Raw genomic sequence first — 22,745 nt, 5'->3', positions numbered from 1 at the left:
GCTACGGTTCTCCCTTGGTAAATGACTGAGCCCTGGAACACTGCTCTAGAAACCTGAAGGGATGCGAGCTGAACAGGATTTTAGGGAAGAATCGCTGGGGCAACAAAGCACACTTCCCTTAAATGAGAAATCAAGGGACTCCCCCTCCCCCACCCCCACCAGAGTTTTGCCTTTGATATATGAATACGACTCCCCAGCTCCAGCTCCCTTGTGTCTCTTGTAGCTCTTGATAATTTAAGATTATTTTTATAATGTGCTTGGCTGCTGCATGCAAATCACATCGCCTTGCCCAGAATTGCATTATACAACACAGCAAGGACCATCTGAACTGAATAAAGACGCAGCATTAAATCAGGTACTTAATCGCTCATTTTGCTTTGATTTACTGAATCCATTGTCTTCCGGTTTTATGTTACAGGAGAAAAAAAACCCCAGCCCAGCCCCAAGAAGAAGAAAAAAACATAGGAAGAAACAACTTGATACGACAGGTCCCAATATGCAGTGTCAGATTAGGAAACAATATATTAAGATCCTAGTGGTTTCGGAAAATCAATACAGACATGCTTATTCAAGTGACTAGTAACGTCACAGGGACCATTAAAAAGGCAATTGAGGATTGACCCACAAATATGCTACCTAGAGGGTTAGTTACTGTTTTTGTGTTATTAACATGGATGGAAATTACAAGACTCCACTTGTGGCTTTGTGGAATTGAATGTCAGCCTGGAAACAAACAATAGCTTTTTCAGAGTATTGAAATTATGACAGCCATCGCTGTCCATGGCATGTTTAGGCACTGCACAAAAACTTGCGCAAAATCTTCTGACCAGAGACGACAGCCGGACAAAATGGACGAGTGTATATGCCACAGGAGACAATGCTTTCATCATGCCATGTACCGTTTTTGAGCTTTATGCTGTCAGTCACATGTTCAAATAATAAAGGTGATCTAGAGATGATGGAGGAGGAAGGGGTTTTTTTTGTGTGAATGCTCAGATGACCGGCCAGATACAACGAGTTTTCATTGTCTTAATTTATTTCCCGTATTTTTAGGCCGCCTTTCAGGTTCGTCCCTCATTCCCTTCCCCTTTCCCTCTGTGCTCAAAACATCAGGCATTGGGAGCAATTGATATGCAAGGTCCAAATAACACGTTTAACCAATCTTTCCCCCACCCAGCACACCATCATGTATCTATGTACGGGTGACAACCATTTTGCATGGGGGTTCCATTCCTGGGCCCCACAAGTGTCAGCAGAGTGTGCATAGGCCTGCCCTGTTCTGCCCTCTTTCGGGTCCAGAAGGACCCATGTGTTAGCAGTTGTATATCAATTGGAAGTGTGCAAAATGTACTTACTGTTCAGGATAACACTTCATCAATCTGAAGAAGTGGCCTGTAGTGCCCAAAAGCCTATGTCGTAATAGATGTGTTATTCTTGAAGGTGTCGCAAGATTCTGTGTTTTTGGAAACAAGGCGACCCCTTGGGAAGTTTAACTGTTGGAGTTTGGTTCATCTGCATTATCAGTAGTGGGTAGTGGAGTGGAGTGATGCTACTCACTTGACCTCTGGCCAGCCGTACTGCTGCTTACCGAAAGTACTTGTTGTTGTTGTTGTTTAGTCGTTTAGTCGTGTCCTACTCTTCGTGAACCCATGGACCAGAGCATGCCAGGCATTCCTGTCTTCCACTGCCTCCCGCAGTTTGGTCAAACTCATGCTGGTAGCTTCGAGAACACTATCCAACCATCTCATCCTCCGTCGTCCCCTTCTCCTTGTGCCCTCCATCTTTCTCAACATCAGGGTCTTTTCCAGGGAGTCTTCTCTTCTCATGAGGTGGCCAAAGTATTGGAGCCTCAGCTTCACGATCTGTCCTTCCAGTGAGCACTCAGGGCTGATTTCCTTCAGAATGGAGAGGTTTGATCTTCTTGCAGTCCATGGGACTCTCAAGAGTCTCCTCCAGCACCATAATTCAAAAGCATCAATTCTTCGGCGATCAGCCTTCTCTATGGTCCAGCTCTCACTTCCATACAAGGAGGTTGGCGCAGGGCAAACTCATCAGCAGGAGTGCCAGATTGACTACTGGGCAAACCATAGCTTTAACTATACGGACCTTTGTTGGCAAGGTGATGTCTCTGCTTTTTAAGATGCTGTCTAGGTTTGTCATTGCTTTTCTCCCAAGAAGCAGGCATCTTTTAATTTCATGGCTGCACGGTGCAAATGCATCAGCAGAGTCAATCTGGCACTCCTGCTGATGAGTTTGCCCTGCGCCAACCTCCTTGATGCCATGATGGTGTGGTGATCACACAGGGTCCCCGGACATTTCACCGTCTATTGATCCCTGTGCCACCACTTGATTTCTCGCTGCCACCACCCAGGCCCTACCTGATACAATACTGAGTCCAGTCAGGGTTAAATTGGAACATAAACTTCTGTTTATTTATTGCAGTTTAACAAGCGTGTGGTTTCATAAACGGGATCGGTCCATTACAATCATGGGGTGCCTTTCCAGACCTATAACTTCCGCTACCTGCTCTCCCTCACTAAACCACCTCTCAGATATTTACTTGTCTTCCTAGCCCCTAACTGTTCCTGTCTCAGCTTATTTCGCTACACTAACTCAACCTACCCACAGACTCTATCCCAATTCACTCCCACTCCAACCAACCACCCAACTCCCAACAAACTCCTCCCTTCGCCCCCTCCCAGACGTGGTTTTAGAGTCCCTCTGACTGTGAGATTTTGACCAGCTTCGGCCCATCTGAAGCTGATACAGGCTCGTCTTATCTTGAGCCCAAGCAGAGCGTCGTCACACAGCAGAAGGATAAGCAGTATGTGCTACATTCTTAATTTTTTATTTGCACTCTATGCTGAGAGAATCCAAACATGCATCTTGCCTCTGTGAGAGCAGAGAAGCAACTCCTCTCGGAAACAAAGAACACCGAGAGAACAGTGAATAACAGGAAACCAGTGAACGTCACATCCAGTCTCCCATTCCCGTGGGAACCCAACAGTAACTCTGACTGTGGAATGCAAAACAATGTCCCGTGACTGCAGTTGCTGCTCAGTGAGGGAAATAGAAACCAACACTGACTCCACCCCCTGGGTTCTGATAGGATAACCTGTTTAACTAGTTCACCTCCAGCACTCTCATATGTTAACGTCACAGATGGCAACTCAGCTAGTCATGCTTCCTGATCCCAATGGGTGTTGGTACAACCTGGATACCTGCATAGCACCTGAACAGCCAAATTAGAATGTGTGTGACCCCCCCCAATTATATCTAGGGCTCCTGCTAGTGAAACAATGCTTCCCTCCTTCCCCTGTGCCTCCTCCAAATCTGCTCTGGAAACTCTGGCAGCCAACCTCACACTAGAGCAGTGCACTGAGAAAGGAAAGGGGTCTGTTCCATGTGAGAAGCAGGTGTGGTTGTGCTGGTGGAAAGTTCAGAAGAGTGTGATGTTCAACTCCTCCCCATGACCTCAATATTAGCCAATTGTTTTTTTCACCCCATCCTGCCCATCACCTCTTGTTCTGTTTACCAACTCAAAAGCTCGAACACTAGATTTGTGATATTTTGGTTGGCTTAATACAGGCGTTGCTAAGAAACCAGAAGCATTCCTCCTAGGAATTTTAGACCAAGATGTAAAAAAAAAAAAAAAAGACAATTGGAAATTATTTAGGTATGCAACAACAGCGGCAAGAATTATATTAGCACAAACTTGGAAGACAGAAGAAATACCAATGAAAGAACAATGGCAAGGGAAACTTATGGAATATGCAGAACTGGCAAAACTAACAGATAAGCTACATGAAAAGGACAACAAAGGCTTTAAAAGAGAATGGGAACCATTTGCAACATATATGAAGAGGCAACATAAAGAAATGGACTCATTGGCAGGGTTTGAGTAAACAATCACAACTGTATACAACAAAAAATAAACTATATGTATTGGAAAAATTTGGGGAAAACAACACGCAGGGTGAACAATATGGAAATAAAACAAAACGGGAGTATGAGGGAAGTCCAGGGGAGGAGGGTGGAAATATGAAAAATTATTAAAGATATATTGTTAGAAGAAGTATACATGGAAAAATCAATTAAAAAACATTTAAAAATAAGTAAATACCGGCATTGCTCTACTTTGGAACTTGTAAATGTGTCATCACAAGGACTCTCTATTTTAATTGGTAGACTATTCTGCTTACACAATATTATGAAATTACTGTATTTTTCGCTCTATAGGACACACTTTTTCTCCTCCAAAAATTAAGGGGAAATGTGTGTGCATCATATGGAGCGAATGAAGGCTCCTTGGGGCTTCAGCGATAGCAATGCAAAGCTTACAAAGCACAGAGGGAGTGCTCCCTCCGTGATCCGGAGGCTTCACGTTGCTATCGCTGAAGCCTGGACAGCGAGAGGTGCGCACCGACCCCTCTCACTCTCCAGGCTTCAGGAATAGCCACCTGAAGCCTTTGGAGCGCAGCAGGAACTCGCGCTGCACTCCGAAGGCTTCGGGTTCCTTTTGCTGAAGCCGGCAGAGCAAGACTCTCCTGGCTTCAGCAGAGAGGGAGAGCTGTGCAGCGCCCCTTCAGCGAAGAGGGAGGAGAAATGTAAGGGGCTCCATTTCTCCTGCCACTTTGCTGAAGGGGCGCTGAGCAGAGAGGGGGAGAATTTTTTTTTTCTTGTTCTCCCCTTCTAAAACAAGGTGCGTCCTATGGTCGGGTGCGTCCTATAGAGCAAAAAATACGGTAAATTATGTCCAAATTCTTGAAACTACTGGGCTCAATCCAAGCAAAGTCAAATGCTTTCAATGGAAAAGATGGGGAAAGGTGTAACCCTATATCCACTTACCTAAGTGAGCCCTATTGTTCTCAGTGGGGCTTTCTTCTGAGTAGGCATGCAGAGGCTTGCACTGTCAGTGTCTGACTGAAATCAAGGGACCTGACTTGTGCTTAACCTTGCCTAGATTGAACTCAAGTGTCTGTGGTTTAATAAAGGGGTGGGGGTGGGGGATCAAAAAACAGAAATCCTTTGGGATTTAAGTTTTACTGTGTTTGGCAAACATGAAGGAATAAGAGCATTTCCTTTGCATCATGTTATTAATCATATTAAAAATTATGCTGTCCCCAAATTAAACTGCAGCACCACTTATTAAATTCCAGGGACTGTGAGATACATGGAATTATTGCTTCAGTGGTTTCGGTTGAAAATTATTTCCCAAACCTTATGTTAATTAAATTAAGTACTTAAATTAACTGATGTTCAAGTGATCGTTTGTGTATGCTGTGGGTGGAAAACCAAGGTTCAGTGCAGTGTTTGCTCTAACTTGCAGTAATGTCATATTGGTAAAATGGGGAAAGCAACTCTTGCTAGAGTAATGAAAAACTTGGAGATCACCATGTTAAACTGTGCATAGTTTAAATTTCTGTTTGTGCAAATTAAAATTCTGGAAGGTTTCTTAACTATACTACAATTCATTATTATATTTTACACGAATCAAACATAATTTCCCCCTTTTACCTGTATTTTGAACGCTACCAATTTACACCTGTCTAACTTCTCTTTACGGGACGCGGGTGGTGCTGTGGTCTAAACCACTGAGCCTAGGGCTAGCCGATCGGAAGATTGGCGGTTCGAATCCCTGCGACGGAGTGAGCTCCCATTGCTCAGTCCCAGCTCCTGCTAACCTAGCTGTTTGAAAGCACGTCAAAGTGCAAATAGATAAATAGGTACCGCTCTGGCAGGAAGGTAAACAGCATTTCTGTGCACTGCTCTGGTTTCATCAGAAGCGGCTTAGTCATGCTGGCCACATGACCGGGAAAAGCTGTCTGTGGACAAACACCGGCTCCCTCGGCCAGTAAAGTGAGATGAACGCTGCAACCCCAGAGTCATTCACAAATGGACTTAACTGTCAGGGATCCTTTACCTTTACCTTTAACTTCTCTTTAGCTGTCACGGCTTCCTTTCAAGCAGAGACAGGGAACAACTGGAGACTCCAACTCCTGTTGGCCATTTGGGGAGGGGCTGACGTAAACTAGAGTCCAGCAACATCTGGGAGTATATGGATTCCCCATCCATGATTTAAATAATCATGGGGCTTTAAGTTTGGTCATAGTCCTGAGGATCTATTGTTAGGGGATGCTATACCAGAACCACTGTACTGAAACAAACGACCAGCATATTTAGACTGCAAGAAGATCAAATCTATCCATTCTGAAGGAAATCAGCCCTGAGTGCTCACTGGAAGGACAGATCCTGAAGCTGAGGCTCCAAGACTCTGGCCACCTCATTAGAAGAGAAGACTCCCTGGAAAAGACCCTGATGTTGGGAATGATGGAGGGCACAAGAGAAGGGGGCAACAGAGGACAAGATGGTTGGACAATGTTCTTGAAGCTACCAGCATGAGTTTGACCAAACTGCGGGAGGCAGTGGAAGACAGGAGTGCCTGGTGTGCTCTGGTCCATGGGGTCATGAAGAGTCGGACACGAGGTGAAGTCCCGGCAGACTGGAGGAGGGCAAATGTTGTCCCTATTTTCAAAAAGGGGAAAAGAGAGGACCCAAATAATTACCGCCCAGTCAGTCTGACATCAATACCAGGGAAGATTCTGGAGCAGATCATTAAGCAAACAGTCTGTGAGCACCTAGAAAAGAATACTGTGATACCAATACTCAGCATGGGTTTCTGAAAAATAAGTCATGTCAGACTAACCTGATCTCGTTTTTTGACAGAATTACAAGCCTGGTAGATGAAGGGAACGCAGTGGATGTAGCCTACCTTGATTTCAGCAAGGCATTTGACAAGGTGCCCCATGATATTCTTGTAAAGAAGCTGGTAAAATGCGGACTTGACTATGCTACCACTCACTGGATTTGTAACTGGCTGTCTGACCGAACTCAAAGGGTGCTCATCAATGGTTCCTCTTCATCCTGGAGAAGAGTGACTAGTGGGGTGCCACAGGGTTCTGTCTTGGGCCCCGTCTTATTCAACATCTTTATCAACGACTTGGATGATGGACTCAAGGGCATCCTGATCAAATTTGCAGATGACACCAAAATGGGAGGGGTGGCTAACACCCCAGAGGACAGGATCACACTTCAAAACGACCTTGACAGATTAGAGAACTGGGCCAAAACAAACAAGATGAATTTTAATAGGGAAATGTAAAGTATTGCACTTGGGCAAAAAAAAATGAGAGGCACAAATACAAGATGGGTGACACCTGGCTTGAGAGCAGTACATGTGAAAAGGATCTAGGAGTCTTGGTTGACCACAAACTTGACATGAGCCAACAGTGTGACGCGGCAGCTAAAAAAGCCAATGCAATTCTGGGCTGCATCAATAGGAGTATTGCATCTAGATCAAGGGAAGTAATAGTGCCACTGTATTCTGCTCTGGTCAGACCTCACCTGGAGTACTGTGTCCAGTTCTGGGCACCACAGTTCAAGAAGGACACTGACAAACTGGAACGTGTCCAGAGGAGGGCAACCAAAATGGTCAAAGGCCTGGAAACGATGCCTTATGAAGAACAGCTAAGGGAGCTGGGCATGTTTAGCCTGGAGAAGAGGAGTTTAAGGGGTGATATGATGGCCATGTTCAAATATATAAAAGGATGTCACATAGAGGAGGGAGAAAGGTTGTTTTCTGCTGCTCCAGAGAAGCGGACACGGAGCAATGGTTCCAAACTACAAGAAAGAAGATTCCACCTAAACATTAGGAAGAACTTCCTGACAGTAAGAGCTGTTTGACAGTGGAATTTGCTGCCAAGGAGTGTGGTGGAGTCTCCTTCTTTGGAGGTCTTTAAGCAGAGGCTTGACAACCATATGTCAGGAGTGCTCTGATGGTGTTTCCTGCTTGGCAGGGGGTTGGACTCGATGGCCCTTGTGGTCTCTTCCAACTCTATGATTCTATGATTCTATGATTCTATGAAATGACTAAACAACAAAATGACCTCATTTGTCTTTGCACCAGGCAAGCAAATTACTGGGCAATAAACAAACCAGGCACAAAAACATTTTTCTACATTCTTAAGGATCAAATTTCCCATCTACACTTACCCCCAGAATTGTTCTTCATTTATGAAAACGTAGAACCATCAGCTGAGAGATGTCTCTTTGCCCATGGAATTGGTTCCCCTGTGTGATGTCTTCTAGCCTCAGGATTCCCATTCTACACAACAGCTAAGAAGAAGTTAGTAGAGTGTTCTACAATGTCTCTGAACTGTGGCAGACCTTGGGCTTTCAAATTCCAGTGGCGCCCTGCGCTGTGCTAAAATTTGGCGCGACCCACCCCCCTCCATTCTACATCATTGTTCCAGTACCCCCTGTGGCACTGGTGCCCAGTGCAGCCAAATGCAAATATAAAACAGAAAAAGGTGTCCTTGGGCCACTTCATAAGCCAAGTTTGGGGACTTCCACAGAAAATTATATTTAGCCTGGAAAAGAAAAAGAGGAGTTTGGATTTGATATCCCGCTTTATCACTACTCGAAGGAGTCTCAAAGCGGCTAACATTCTCCTTTCCCTTCCTCCCCCACAACAAACACTCTGTGAGGTGAGTGAGGCTGAGAGACTTCAGAGAAGTGTGACTAGCCCAAGGTCACCCAGCAGCTGCATGTGGAGGAGCGGGGAAGCAAACCTGGTTCACCAGATTACGAGTCTACCACTCTGAACCACCACACCACACTGGCTCTGAAAGGAGATATGATAGCCATCTTCAAATATCTAAAGAGCTGTGACATGGAAGATGGAGCAAGCTTGTTTTCTCCTGCTTCTAGAGGCTAGAACTCAAACCAAGTTACAAGAAAGGAGATTTTGATTAAGTATCAGGAAGAACTTTCAGACATTAAGAGCTGTTTGATGGTGAAGCGGACTCCTTCAGAAGGTTGTAGACTCTTCTTCATTGGAGGTTTTTAAGCAGAGCTTGGATAGCCATATTTCATGGATACTTTAGTTGAGACTCCTGCATTGCAGGGGATTGACATTTCATTTCTATGATTCTATGATTCCACCTACTTTCAAGTCTGAGCACCAGTTTTGGAGAGGTGACGCCTCACCCATTCCTATCCATGCAGGGATGGAACAGGAAAGACGCCTTTCCCCATGCTGTATCAGCCATGAAGCGCAATAACTTGGGTTGGGTTGCTGTGGTGGTGCATGTACTGGGGAGAACTAGAGGGACAGAAGACTGAAGGGAGATTAAGATAACCCCCTCACGTATTCAAATCATGCATAAGGAGTCCACAAAGCTGCATCAGCTAGACCCGATTCTTCCTCATAATGCATACTCTGGCCATGAGCAAACACGAGAAAGGACCCTTGTCGTCTGCTGGTTATTCATGTAGACCTCTTCCACATGATGAAGGAACCTGGGACAATCAGGTGACTGTTTGTATGCAGGAACTCTACATGTGTGTAAACTCATAGAGTCTCCATGCTTGCACAATGTGTAGCCAGAGAGGTTGTGGTCAGCAAGCTACATCAGTATGGTCACTAGGTTGAATTCCCCTCTTCCTCTCATCACATGCCAAAGAGGTCATGGGGCCTTCTCTCTGCCATCATAACAATAAAGGACCACGTAATTTATGCAAAATTCAAAGAGAGTCCAGGCAACAAAGTTTCCATCATAAAACCTGCAGGGTAAATATATGGGAACTGAGTTGAAGTATAGGCATTTCCTATAGAAAATTTCCCTCTTATGTCTGTAAAGGCTACATATTTTTCAATCATTAAAAAAGTGATTTTGCAGTGCGTTAATTGAAATGCATAGGTTGCCTCATTCCTAAATGTCATTGTGTAATGCAAATAGCTTTATGGTTGTGCCACGTTAATCTCCATCACCTCACCACAAAAAAAAAAAAAAAAATATCCAGCGAAGTAAATATTAATTAGTCCTTTTTCATAGGTGGAGGAGCAGGAAATAGAGGTCAGAAACCAAGGGACACCTTGACTAGTTCTATGCACCAAATGGTGGGTTTTTGTTTGTGTTTGTGTTTCTTGATGGACCCATATTGCTTTGATGAAACACAGCTCCCTTCCTTGCTCCTAACAGAAGAACGTAATTGTGAAAGAACACAGTCCTTAAGATTCTCACCCAATGACACTCAGTTAATGTCCAAAAGGATGTTTCAGTCAAGATCTGTTAGGTCCAAATCTAGAACTCCACTTTGCCTTAGCTGCTCATTTAAATACCGCATATCATATACCTGCCCTTCCTATCTTCCTATGTCCGTCCCACTGGTCAGCCAAAAAGGCTCTCAAGGTCATTTAAGATTGACATTGTGTCAAATCTGTCTGGAAATTTCACCTAACTCTGAAATACATCAACTCTGTCAATTCCTCGCTTTTCATCTTTTCCACTCTTCAGCTCAGTTCTCCACACTGCCACATCAATTTGCAATCAGATTTCTATTTTAAAAGCCCCCATGAAATTCATCAACATTTTTGTGCGAATGTCTCCGAGTATATACAATTTTATGTGCAATTTTACCTAATTTGCATGTCCGTAAAGCAATTTTTCCTAACGCAATGCATTTTTGCATGCTGGCTTCAGTAACATGTACATTTCAACACACACTTATCATTAGTAAATTCATTTTTTGTGCACATTACTTGGATGGAGAGCTGCACTACAACATCTGGAGAAATGCGAATTTTCAAGGATGGCTGTGTTTTCGGTCCACATATTGTTTAGGACAGCACAATTCAGGTAGGTTTGCCTTTAAATGTGAACTGAATCTAATTTCCCCCTCACCCCTAGATGCACTTTATAGCAAATTCAAATCTCTAAGCATAGATCCTTATGCTGCCCAAACATAACCATTTATGCCATAAGAGCATAGCTGTCAAGCATCCCTTATTTGGAGGGACAGTCCCTTATCCCAGCGCTGTGTCCCGCTGCTGTCCCTTATTGATGGATGTCCCTTAAATTTCACGGGTTTCAAAGGAAGCAGCTCCTCTCCCTCCCTCCCTGCCGGCCAGGGAGGAGGGAGGCTCCAACTGTGTTGCTTGGCTGCCCGGCCCGCCCCCCCTCCGGCCTCCTCTCACCAGCCTTGGCCTCTGGGAACCCCTCCCCACCAGGACTGGTGGGAGCCTCGGGCCCTTCCGCCACCATCCTCCTCACGGCTGCCGAACTGAGCATCTCTGCCTGGGGCCTCCACTCTGCCCGTCACCGCCGCTCCCGCTCCCACTAGGCCGTACTGTGGCTGTGCTGCGGAAGGACCCTAATGAGATGGGCAGCCTGGCATGGTCTATGAATAGATGAGGAGCCTTGAGAGGAGAGCGAGGGCAACCATAGAGAAAGCAGTTCAGAGAGAGGAGGAAGAGGAGGAGGCAGAGGCGCGGGAAGGTGTTCCAAGGGCTACAAGGAAAGGACCGCAAGCGCTTCTCGCATAGATTTGTAGTGGTAGACTAACATAGATGGTCTGATCTGCGGGTTTACTTTGGGTGCTATTTCCCCCCCCCCCGCCCCACCTGATGGAATTGAGAGCTGCAGATGGAGCACGAGAGAAAAGATACAGAACTGCAGCAGCATCTTCATAGCTTGGACTTCGTTTTGTGTGAAAAATGGTTGCTGCTTGTAGTTATTTAATTGCAGTGTTTCATTGGCTGGTGTCTTGAGCAGCAACCTCTGGAAACGAAGGGCTAAAAACCGGCGCTGCTCTCCCAAATTATCTGATCCCTTTTAACTGGTTGACTAAAATGCCTTATTTTGGCTGCTGGTCCCTTATTTTCAAATCTGTAAGTTGACAGCTATGCATAAGAAAGATATCAGTAAGAACTGAGCATGCTCTGAGGTCATAGAATGCTGACTTACTGATGGACAGTGCCAAGGGAGAAAAGAATGTAATATCCTGGAAGTGGGCATGGCTGGCTGGTTGGAATCGTGTACAGGAGTGCTACACATTGCAACATTTTGTGGTAGGTTCCTTTTTAAAATATTTTGATGCAATAGTCTTCCTTATAGGGTGTGATCCCCTTCATGTCTTGCCTGTGGCAGCCCTCATATGTGAGTGCCTGGAGGCGGTTGGAGGATGGATGGTGGCTAACAGATTGAGGTTGAATCCTGACAAGACATAAGTACTGTTTTGGGGGGACAGGGGGTGGGTGGGTGTGGGGGATTCCATGGTCCTGAATGGGGTAACTGTGCCCCTGAAGGACCAGGTGCGCAGCCTGCGAGTCATTTTGGACTCACAGCTGTCCATAGAGGCACAGGTTAATTCTGTGTCCAGGGCGGCTGTCTACCAGGTCCACCTGGTACACAGGCTAAGACCCTACTTGCCCGCGGACTGTCTCACCAGAGTGGTGCATGCTCTAGTTATCTCCCACTTGGACTACTGCAATATGCTCTATGTGGGGCTACCTTTGAAGGTGACCCGGAAACTGCAATTAATCCAGAATGCGGCAGCTAGACTGGTGACTGGGAGTGGCCGCCAAGACCACATAACACCGGTCCTGAGAGATCTGCATTGGCTCCCAGTACATTTCCAAGCACAATGCAAAGTGTTGGTGCTGACCTTTAAAGCCCTAAACAGCCTAAGTCCTGTATACCTGAAGGAGCGTCTCCACCCCCATCGTTCAGCCCGGACACTGAGATCCAGCGCTGAGGGCCTTCTGGCGGCTCCCTCATTGCGAGAAGTGAGGTTACCGGGAACCAGACAGAGGGCCTTCTCGGTAGTGGCACCCACCCTGTGGAACACCCTCCCTTCAGATGTGAAGGAAATAAGCAGCTATCCTATCTTTAAAAGACATCTGAAGGCAGCCCTGTTCAGGGAAGTTCTTAATATTTAATGCTGTACTGTTTTTAACACTTGATTGGGAGCCGCCCAGAGTGGCTGAGGAAACTCAGCCAGATGGGCGGGGTATAAATAATAAATCATCATCATCATCATCATCATCATCATCATCATCATCATCATATGCACATTAGAGGAATATAGATGGAGGATGGGAGGAAAGTTCCAGGAAGGTGAAAATGTGGTCTCCATGTTTCCCCTTTACTAGGGTGGTTTGTAGGCTAAATACAGCTCCTTTGGCTCCTTCCTTTAATATGAACCAATATAGTTTGTTCTAGTTGACTTTAATAGCTGTAGATGTTGAGGCGCTAATATGAGCTGGGATTTTCACTGACACATTTAAGGCCTTAAAAACCAAAGCAAAAAGCAAAAGCCCTGCTTTTTTTGGTTTGGATTTCGAATAAAATGCAGGGCATGGAGAAGCAAGCGCCTGTTGTTTCCTCTCATTTTCCTGTTCTTCAGCACATAATGATTCTTCTGTCATTAATGGTGCTTTAATTGAGTGGGATTAAGGGTAGATTAAAGGATCTCTCATTAGAGCACAACCTCCCTGCATTCACTTCCTGTTGGGACCTCTCAACAGGAGAGCTTTCGATATAGGAAAGTGGAAAACACTTAAAACATAGGAAGAGAGGGGGGGGGGAAGCATATTTGAAATTTAATCTACTTGTGAAGTGTAAAATATAAATGTCAGTGGCAGATGATAAAAGCTCTAGGTTGGAGCAGCCCATCAGCAAGACGTTTTGTATGGGGTGGGGAGTGGGTGTATTTGTTCGGGAAATTATCCTAAGTCAATGGAAGGGAATGAAAAACAAGCATCTTAATATGTTTACATTAATGTCATGTACAGTGCAATCCTATAGGTGTGTACAGTGGTACCTTGGTTCTCAAACGCCTTGGTTCTCAAATGCCAAAAACCCGGAAGTGTTCTGGTTTTCAAACGTTTTTCAGAAGCCGAATGTCCAATGTGGCTGTCGGCTATTGTTTCCGGGGCACCTGCACCAATCAGAAGCTGCGCCTCGGTTTTCGAACATTTTGGAAGTCAAATGGTCTTCCAGAACTGATTAAGTTAGGGACCTTTGCTTTTGCTTTTTATTTTGCGTTTTTGGTTTTGAGGCTTTTTTGGTTAATTTGTTTTGTGACTATGTGGAACCCAATTGATTGATTGATTGATTGATTGTGTGATTGGGGAAATGGATTAAAAAAAACAACCCCAAACAAACAATGACCATCATCTGAGCAGATAAGAAAAAATAGTAATGTTTATTTTAATCATCTACAATACTGTCTTATTTATTTTATAGTACAGTACATTGATTATTGCTTTCATTTTAGATAGTAAAATTCATGTTAAATGGCTGTTTTAGGGGTTGTTTTTAAAAGTCTGGAACGGATTAATTCATTTTGCATCACTTTCTATGGGAAAGGGCTCCTTGGTTTTGGAACGCTTTTGTTTTGGAACGGACTTCCAGAACAGCTTAAGTTTGGGAACCAAGGCACCACTGTGCTCTTAGTGGTAAGTCCTGAAAGATCTGCTCCCTGCCTTGCAGGTCATTTCCCACCTGGCAGGAGCTGACTGACTACAGCTACGAAAGCCGAGGCTGCTGAATAAGCTGCAGACCATCTTGGCCGTGAGTCCTGGAAGAACACAGTGCCTGTGCACATTGATAATGCAGAAGAGGACAAGGGAATAAATTTGCTGGATAAAATTTTATAGACAGGAATGCGGGAGCGGGAGATGTGAGGGAGTCCAAAGAAGTTAAGAAAATTATGTTAAGAGATGTGTTGTATTGTATTGTTTATTGGTATTGTAATTAAAATAAAACTGTTAATAAATATTTATAAAAATAAAAAAAAATGCAGAAGAGGAGGGTGAAAGGAAGCAAAGGGTTCACAGAGGGACTAGTGCTGCACACACAGGTACATTTCAAGGTTGCTGCTAGTGCCCTCAAATTTCCCCATAGATCGGCTGCTTCTTGTAGTGCAAACAGATGGCATAACTAGAACCCACTGCCAACTCAGAGGTAGACCTGCCAGCCAAGGTTTCCCTCCCCTTTCTCCCCACCCTGGTATTTTCTTTATAAGGTTTTGCTTTTAACAGACACTTACCTGTCGTATTTTGGTCAAAAAGGCCTACAAAGTGTTTTGAAGTTCCACAAATGGGATCATCTTAATAGATGGTCCTGGTTGCAGGCAGTCTCTCAACCTGATTCCCCCCACCCTGGCGTGGGTGAATCTATCTCACTCACACCGGGGTGGCACCACAATTACCCAGGGCTATTGCCCAATCATTGTCATGGGGTGATAGTGGGGGGAAGTATAAAAGCAGCAGTGTGACGTGTGCCAGCCGCTTGCTTCGTGCCCACCCTCCCTTTAGTTTAGATCCTTTGGCCTTGCTTTGGACTTTGGTTGGTTGCCCGGCTTGAGTCGGGGGCCAGGTAGGAATTTTCCCATTTGGCAAATTGGCACAGGCCACTTGGTTTTTGCCTACCTCTTAGCAATCGTCACAACTTGGTAAGGTTTGGCGGTTGGCATTGGCTTATGGTGAATGAGGAGGGGAGGTTGGCCTTCTAGTTTCAAGGGTATTCCGTTAAAGGAAGCCGGGGCCTGGTTCCTGTCCGAAGTCTGCTTGAAGGGTGAGGGCCATGCCAGGCCTCCGGGAACACCAGGGAAGATGCAGGCGGGTTCCCCCGAAGCAATTTCCCTTTGGGTGGTTTACCCTTACTGACTTCCTGCAAAGGGGACAGGAGTCAGATATAGTCTTGCCAATGCCTAAGCCAATACCGCTCTCATTCCTGTAATCAAGTTGTGACCAAATTTTTGCACAAAAACCTTAAACAAAATATCCATGTGAATTTATTTATCTTAATGGGGGGTCGGCTTGAGGGTCTTGCCACGCAATTCAGTTTGCGGCTCATCATGCAAATCTCATTTCACTTCAGAGAAGCCGAGAGTCCCCTCCCAGCAGCCTGCTTCAGTTGGAGAGGTATCTAAATACATTGCAGACTTTACATCTGCAAGAGGGAAGAGGCAAACGCCTTAGGGCTCAGGCAAAAGAAAACACTTTTGATTTCAGCTAACAGCACAATCCTATACATATGTACTCAGAAGCAAATCCCAGAGGGGTCTCCCAGGCAAATGTGCATAGGATTACACAGATAAATCCTTCTCGTACGTAGCAGAGGTGCTTTACCTTGGATGGATGTGTTGTGCTTGTAAAATGCATCAAAAATTCGGAGAAGGTCTCTGTAATGTTTCTGAGGCAATGAGGCCCAACAGCACCCAACATCTGTATAGCCTTCTGTAAGAATGAACGCATAGGCAGAAAGGAAAGACGACAGAAGCGATTTTGCATTTGGGCTAAGTCGTGGACCCAAAAGGGCTCTTTTCTTGGACCGCAACCTGGAGGTTTTCACAACCAATATGACATAGAGATTATGTACACACTACAAATATTGTGATGACTGTCAGAGCCAATTCCCACATTATGGAGCTCCCCTCTCCATGTGTACATCAAAGGTACATAAGTGTACATCACAACATGTAAAACATTTCCATTAAAATCCATCATAACATCATATACAAACCATATAAAGCCATTCAGATACAAAACTGCCAGCAAAGCAAAACTCCTACAGCAGGTCAACAGTTCTTCAGTTCAGCTCTTCCTGTAAGCCTATAGGAGCAGACAGGAAAAGGCTGGGAACAAGGGAGACAACAACACTTGCAACGCTAGAGTTTTCCATAACTCAGGTGCCACAACAGAGAAGGCCCTCCTCTACCTTAAAAGTCTCATGCTCTACTAACTAAGCTGGCCGGGCCCCTGCTCTACCTTAAATAAATAAGCCAAGCTGTTATTTTTATTGCATATGACCTGCTCTGACCATTATGTGTTTTATTTATTTATTTCATAAAATTTATAGATTGTTTGACTGTAAAAAAAAAAAAACAAACAAACCTCAAAGTGGTTACCAAAAAGATAAAGCAGTAAGTCAAGAACCTTTAGTTACAGGTAGGTAGCTGTGTGGGTCTGCCGTAGTCAGACCAACTACGTTTGTTATTGGTATGAGCTTTCGTATACATGCACACTTCTTCAGATACACTGAAACAGAAGTCACCAGACCCTTATATATAGTGAGAGGAAGGGTGATGGGAATGGGTGGTTGGCTGATAGGTGTGGTAAACCTGTTGACGACTGTTAACGACTGCAGTTGGTCTTACAGGAAAAAGCAAAGGGGTGAGATGGCTAAAAATAGTTTTATCATGTATGATGAGATAAGAATCCAATGTCTCTATTCAGACCAGGTCTCTCCATGGTTTTAAGTTTGGTGATAAGTTGCAATTCAGCAACTTCTCTTTCCAGTCTATTACTGAAATTCTTTTGTAATAAGACAGCTACTTTGAGATCTTGTATAGAATGTCATGGGAGACTGAAGTGTTCTCCTACTGGTTTCTCTGTCTTGTGATTCCTGATGTCAGATTTATGTCCATTTATCCTTTGGGTAGCGCTGTGGGTTAAACCACAGAGCCTAGCACTTGCCGTTCAGAAGGTCGGCAGTTCGAATCCCGTGAAGGGGTGAGCTTCCGTTGATCGGAACCCTGCTCCTGCCAACCTAGCAGTTCGAAAGCACGTCAAGTGCAAGTAGATAAATAGGTACCGCTCTGGCGGGAAGGTAAACGGTGTTTCCGTCCGCTGCTCTGGTTTGCCAGAAGCGGCTTAGTCATGCTGGCCACATGACCCGGATGCTGTACGCCGGCTCCCTTGGCCAATAAAGCGAGATGAGCGCCGCAACCCCAGAGTCGGCCAGGGGTCCCTTTACCTTTTCCTTTTCTCCTTTAGTGTCGGGTTTGGCCTGTTTGTCCAATATAGAGAGCTGAAGGGCACCGCTTACACAACTTCTTACAGTGCATATGTATGTGTAGCTCTGACGGAATCCGAATAAATTTAGATGGCATACCAATGTGGTGGCGTGTTCTGCTTTTTTGAAAAGCAGAAATCTGTATACAAAAAGAAGCTTTGCGGATCGAGGCTTTGTAATGAGCTGGATTTTCACTAAAGTGGGTTTATAAAGCATCAATTCTGCCAGAAAGTATGGAAGCAATAAAATATTATGTTGCTGAAGCTCTCTTTCCTCTCTCCCACTTCCCGCTGATCACTGAAGAGAAGCACTCTCTGATTTGAATCGTGTTTAATTAATTCTATGCATAGGTGCCCAACAAAAGCCCAATACTCTGCACAGAGGTTCCTTTGTGCCACCCTGGGCTCCTTTGGGAAGGAGGGCGGGATATAAATTTAATACGTAGGACAAAGCTTCCTGCTTAAGAAATTACAGGATACATGCATCTCGTATTTTTGAAATCACGTGGCAGTGCTCTACATAATTACTGTGTTCAGTACTGAGTACCAGCATCATGCTCCAAAAATAGTGGGAAAATATACAGTCATACCTTGGATCCCAAACACCTTGGTAATCAGATGTTTTGGCTCCCAAACACCACAACTCCAGAAGTGATTGTTCTGGTTTGTGAATGTTCTTTGGAACCTGAATGTCCGATGGGGTTCCATGGCTTCTGATTGGCTGCAGGAAGTTCCTGCAGCCAATCAGAAGCTGCGTCTTGGTTTCCAAATGTTTTGGAAGTCGAAAGGACTTCCGGAACGGATTCCCTTCGACTTCCGAGGTACCACTGCATATGGAAAAGCAGCCATATACAGTGGTGCCCCGCAAGACGAATGCCTCGCAAGACGGAAAACGCGCTAGACGAAAGGGTTTTTCGTTTTGGAGGTGCTTCGCAAAACGAATTTCCTATGGGCTTGCTTCGCAAGACGAAAATGTATTGTGAGTTCCTGCGGGGTTTTTTTCCTCCCCCCCTTTTTCTAAGCCGCTAAGCCGCTTATCAGCTGATCTGCTAAGCCGCTAAGCCACTTATCAGCTGATCCGGTAACCCGCTAAGCCGCTAATAGCGCTAATCCGCTAATGGGCTTGCTTCGCAAGACGAAAAAACCGCAAGACGAAGAGACTCACGGAACGGATTCTTTTCGTCTTGCGAGGCACCACTGTAAATGGGTCACAGGCAGCTCAATCATCTTCAGTTTCCCATCTCAAGTGGCCTTGCCCTACTTCCTTTTCTTTCTCCAGTGTCTCATTCTCCAACCTAGGCCTAACTCTGACTGTGAAGGGAAACCTGTGCCTGGGCTATACCACTTCAGACTACCTGTGGGGTATCACAGTATCTTCCATATGGGACACAAAAATCTCTCTGGAGAAGGATACTAAACCTCCTTCCTTACTTGCAAGTTTTCCAAGTATAGGCGTGTTTTTGGTTTTGCCTGTTTTAATGAGGGGTGTGGAGTATGTGGGGTGTGTGGGGAGGGGTAGTACCTCTGGTGGGGGACAAGTCGTGCTTCTTCTGGGTTAGTTTGTCTACCTTTGGTCCTCACCCTCCACTCAGCTCTCACCTGTGGCTGCTAAAACCTGTCATACAGTTTCATAGTACAGTGGTACCTCGGGTTACATACGCTTCAGGTTACAGACTCCGTTAACCAAGAAATAGTGCTTCAGGTTAAGAACTTTGCTTCAGGATGAGAACAGAAATTGTGCTCTGGCAGCGCAGCGGCAGCAGGAGACCCCATTAGCTAAAGTGGTGCTTCAGGTTAAGAACAGTTTCAGGTTAAGTACGGACCTCCGGGACGAATTAAGTACTTAACCTTAGGTACCACTGTAGTGTTATTGATGATTGCACTCATGAATTGGAAAACAGGTTCAAGGAGAGAGACAGCTCTGTTATAGTAGAACTTTGCAAGCCTGAGAATGAGCACAATTTGAATTCGCTATGAGAAATATTGAAACACAACTCAGATAACCATAAAAACCTAGAAGACTTAAAAACAGAGGTTGCGTTGGCAAAACCCCTTTGAAAGAAAAACCACTGTAAGTGGGTTTTTTGCAGGTGAGCTCACAAAATGTGGACTACATTTCCCAGACTTGGTCTTTTGCTTGAGGCTGCGTTGACAATTTCAAACAGTACTTCAACAGTTGAAATCTGCTTTTCTCATTTAACTTCAGTTTTAGGTCCACCCCAACAGTTCGTGCTACATGACTGCAAAGTTGAAATGGTTTGTTTTGAGTTATAATAAGGACATTACTAAAGCATTGAATTTGGATAAACTTGTACTACAGTTTGCAGCATCAAAGACAATACATCTTTGTTATAAACTATCAGATGTATGGAAGTGAGAGGTGGACCATAAAGAAGGCTGATCACCGAAGAATTGATGCTTTTGAATTATGGTGCTAGAGGAGACTCTTGAGAGTCCCATGGACTGCAAGAAGATCAAACCTCTCCATTCTGAAGGAACTCAGCCCTGAGTGCTCACTGGAAGGACAGATCCTGAAGCTGAGACTCCAATACTTTGGCCACCTCATGAGAAGAGAAGACTCCCTGGAAAACACCCTGATGTTGGGAAAGATGGAGGGCACAAGGAGAAGGGGACGACAGAGGACGAGATGGTTGGACAGTGTTCTTGAAGCTACAAACATGAGTTTGACCAAACTGCGGGAGGCAGTGGAAGACAAGAGTGCCTTGTGTGCTCTGGTCCATGGGGTCACGAAGAGTCGGACACAACTAAACAACAACAACAACAGAATACTCCTGTTGTAGCTTATTCTTGATTTTCTACTAGTGGGTTACTGTTATTTTCCACATTTTTGTTGGTAGCAATTGCTGGGGGGAAATGAACAAGGTGTAAATAAAAATAGTTTACAATTTTGTCTTAAAAGGGTCTACAGAGCAGATAAACACCCTTCTCTAATTTTTTGATGCCACCCCAGAATTTTTGGCTGGCCACGAGCCTGGGATACTGCCTGAAACAATTCTGGTTTTTGGCCTACATAGTCATAGAAGTCACGATGAGACATGCCAAAATTTAATTTGCTCTGATGCTCTCCCTCCACTACATCAAAATGAAGACCGTTTTGTTCATTTGTCCAAATATTGGCCATTATGGAGAACACACGCTTCATTAAGCTGTTGCTAACAGGCACTGACAGTTCATAATGTACAACCTTGTAAAAGTTTCGTAGAACCAGTACTACGTTTTCCTCAAACAATAGCTTCTTCCATGTATTTTCACATGGAGTTGAAGTTGTGAATATGATGGACATATTGTGGGTTTTTTTAAATAGACGCAAACTCTGAATACAACAACAAGACACTTCTTCCACTTTTTATCGCTGCTATGACATGAAAATTCAAGAATGGTTTTTACCTTGTGATGTTCAGAAAGGTAGGAATGAGCCAAATTCTTCCTTAATCCTACCCTTCACTAGCTTTTTGCTACTCTTTACAACCACTTCTCTCCTCCTTTTGCTGATTCTTCAGTGACTATGTTGTTTTCTGTTTCATTCTTCCTTACCTCAGACAAATACTGGACTTGATGCTATCACATTGCTATGAAGCTGATATGATGCAGCTGTGATAACACAGTGGGCAAATTATGTAGAATACATGGGGAAATCCTGACCATTCAGCGCTCATAATCAATCGGGAAGCAAAACAGTTTCACAGACTTTTACTATGCTACACTCCACTTATTTTGGATCAGCCATTTTACAAAGTCCTAAAAAAAGAGAGGTTACAGTCCTCCACACACTTAACTTGGTAGTAACTCCCACTGAATGTACTAAGACCTATCCTAAGTAGACGTGCATAGGATTGTACTGTCAACTACTTTATTGTACCATTTGCATCACAATAAATCTATGGGAAATTGAATGCTGAAAGTATTTTTGCATCAACTGGGAACATAAGAATCGTCTACTTCTTGGCAATTTTTCATGTCAAGGTCATAACTGATGTGAGCTGGAATTCACTAAAATCTTATGAAACTTTTTTGAGTGATGCCGAAAATCCTAGCATGCAATACATCAAATTTATTTCTAGCCTCTCTGAATAAGTAAATAAATACCAGGAGGAAAATGTTCACAGCATGTTGTAAGCCAACTTTCAAATTGTGTAGCATGGATTTATATGCCACCTTAATTTATTACATATCCACATATATCCACAGTTGCAATTAGTGATGAGGCGATGCTTTTATGCGCTTTAATAGGTCAGTTTGAAGATAAAGACCTATCGGCTAAGAAATGTAACTCCTAGAATCTAAGCATGGATTATATACACCGGCATCCCCAAACTTGGTCCTCCAGATGTTTTGGGACTACAGTTCCCATCATCCCTGACCACTGGTCCTGTTAGTTAGGGATGATGGGAGTTGTAGTCCCAAAACATCTGGAGGGCCAAGTTTGGGGATGCCTGATATACACCTTTCTCCATTGTCAAGCTCCTGGTGATGAGTTTGTAACCGTGAGGTCCAAGTGCTGGCAGGTATTGGGGTAGACTGGAAAACATCAGGCATGAGGGAGGCAGGAAGACAGAAGGCAGGCACAGAGAAATAGCCACTCTACACGAGTGTTGTTCAGATGTTCAACCACAACCATACATTTAGAAATATATGAGAGAAACAATATTGGGTGGGCCCTGACCATTTCCACCGTGTTCCTGTCTCTCAGCACTGTCATCTTCCATGCATTGAGAGGGTAACGTCTGGAGCGAGGAGCCTGATTTACTCACACAAGCTTCCCCTTGTGATTTAAAACCCTGCACAGTCAGGGTACCAAGTTTCACTGTTACTGCTTGTAATCTGAATTAGTTCATTCTGGGAACTCCTTCAGAGGCCACCGGCAATGGCGCCTCTCAACCATCTCCTCACACAGCTACGTTTTGAATGCTACAGGTTAGGCCAAATCAATTTAAGCAACAGCTCTCCGAGAGCTGCTAAGAAATGTCATGAAACAATTATAGCAACCATCGATGGATGCGGAATAATAAAAACGTACCCTTTGCACAGAGGATTGTGGCAAATATTACCCGTTAAAATGCCAGCTAACTTGGGTAATTAA

This window comes from Podarcis erhardii (assembly GCF_964252035.2).
Source record: "Podarcis erhardii genome assembly, chromosome: 9".
NCBI classification, from domain to species: domain Eukaryota; kingdom Metazoa; phylum Chordata; class Lepidosauria; order Squamata; family Lacertidae; genus Podarcis; species Podarcis erhardii.
Note: the sequence above shows the minus strand (reverse complement) of the source record.